The sequence below is a fragment of the Petaurus breviceps genome, unplaced genomic scaffold (genome assembly GCF_028583685.1).
Source record: "Petaurus breviceps papuanus isolate PSGF00001 unplaced genomic scaffold, PetGlider_PUasm1.0 126, whole genome shotgun sequence".
Classification (NCBI taxonomy): Eukaryota; Metazoa; Chordata; class Mammalia; order Diprotodontia; family Petauridae; genus Petaurus; species Petaurus breviceps.
In genome coordinates this window covers 78,489,043-78,491,163 of record NW_027185655.1, presented here as the reverse complement: position 1 = coordinate 78,491,163, position 2,121 = coordinate 78,489,043, and the positions used below count along the sequence as shown (strand labels likewise).

The following is a 2,121-nucleotide window of genomic DNA, read 5'->3' as shown; positions in this document are numbered from 1 at the left end:
AGGAAGGAAGGAAGGAAGGAAGGAAGGAAGGAAGGAAGGAAGGAAGGGAAGGAGGAAGGGAGGGAGGAAGAAAGGAAGGGATGGAGGAAGAGAAAGGATGGGGAAGGAAGAGAAAGGGAAGGAAACGAGGGAAGAAGAGAGGGACAAGAATGTCTCTTTTCACTATAAGATGTACCATGCTTGACACACAGAAAATGCTTAACAAATATTTGTGGATTAAGTAATTCAAACAAAAAAAAAATAATATAACTTCCATGAAGATTACATTAAAGTTCAAAGATAAGAGAGATTATAAACTTCAAGTAATATACATTTAGAACTATGTATTTATGTAAACTTTGCAGAAAGTTTTGATAACAAGCTATAAAACTCACATAATTATTTCTGGCTCATACTCTGTGCCAAGGTCAATCCTTAAGTAGTGGGGGGGAAAAAAGAGCTGGCTGTTATATAGACATCCAGGAATAATTCCTCTCCTTTGCCGACTATAATGCATTTCAGAGATAAGGATAACTATTCAAGAAATAATTTTTTTTGGTTAAGATTATACTTAAAGACAATACCACCAGTAGGATGAAAGTCACTTGAAGCATCCAGACTAACAGACCACTGAAGTGATAATCTAGCTTTGAATAGCTGAATAGTCTTTAGCAAGGGTTTAAAAAACAAATTTTCTTCATTTTTACTAATTTGCTCTAAATCATGAAATCATCTGAGAACTGAAAAGGCAAAGTTCATTATTCTTTATCAAACTATGAATAAGATGTGAAGACTTGGGTTTAATGACAAGGTTGTCTCAAAATTTTCCATACTGGCTTACTTGGAACAATCTACTTATTTTTAAAATGCACTTAACTAAAATAGTTTAATATACTAAAAGTTATCTCAAAATTATATTTTATCAAATATCAATATATAAATGAAGTTGTTTCTCTTTTGTGGTGATATTGATCATCTTCCTCACAGAGGAGTCAATAAAAACGTCACTGATATATCCAGGAAGAATTTATGGGATTGCAGAGATTTTTACTTACAGATAGCTACAAAAATATTTACCTTTATTAGGTTTTGTAAATAAAATAGCTAAATCACCAATCCTGTATTATTTTATTTTAATTTGACAAATTAAATTTATAAAAATTATTAAAATACATCATTGCTTCCAAATGTACCTTCTACAGATAAATCATGTATGTGGCTTATAGAATATTTTAATATCAAGCAATACAAGTATTCTGGGCAGAGAAATGAACTAAATTGGTGATTTTAAATATAAATGGTTAAATATAATTTAATAATGGTAATAAGCTTAAATACAAATGGTTAAAACCAAATCCATAGTGGTTTCTAGGCATAGTTTTTTTTTTTTATTGCCAAGTATTACCTTGTTTTCTATATAACAACCTTATAGAGAAGCATATGTAGTGATATGAAAAAAAGAAATTTTAGTTGAAAATCTCCTTTCATATTGAAAAGATGTATTCACCCCTCCTAATAGATTTATTAACTTCTTATTAATTTCATACTTCTAACATAAGCAGTCAACATCTCAAGATGGGAAGAAAACTAACAAAAATGAATTATGCTTCTATGTATAATTGTACATCAAAACTGATTTTTAAAATAAGGTATATCTTAGACAAGAAGTAGTAATATATGAAAATATTGTTTGAGTTTGAGTCTTAGTAATAGGTTTAGATAGTTTCATTTCTTTGTAGCCAATAAATGTTTAAACAATTCCTTGAGTCAAAATGAGGATTTCCTTTTGAGAAAAATGACATGATGAAATAATAAAATAAAATAAATTAACATTACATATCAAAGAAGTATGATACTCAACTGTCTATTATCCATGGCAAACTTGCTTTCAGATTCAGAAAATATTTTGTATATTAAAATATTACATTATCTCCAATTTGCCCAGGAAAAGATAAATATAATACACCAATTAAATGAGGCCAGATAGATTCTATTTAGTCTGGTACATTCTAGCACTCCAGGAGGGAAGTTCACACCTGGTAGTTGACATAAGCATCCAAGGTCCACTTTCCATATGAAGGCTAAGCAATGGCCCTGGGGTATCACTACATGGACTAAGACACAGTTAGTGAAGAAGAATAA

The 2,121-nt window shown here is 30.1% G+C and overlaps 1 protein-coding gene across 11 annotated transcripts in view; it reads right to left on the bottom strand.

The window, feature by feature from the left end:
• The window catches only part of RAPGEF2 (Rap guanine nucleotide exchange factor 2), a 340,634-nt gene that overhangs the window by 37,951 nt on the left and 300,562 nt on the right, over positions 1-2,121 (bottom strand). The gene's annotated exons all lie outside the window — the stretch shown is intronic.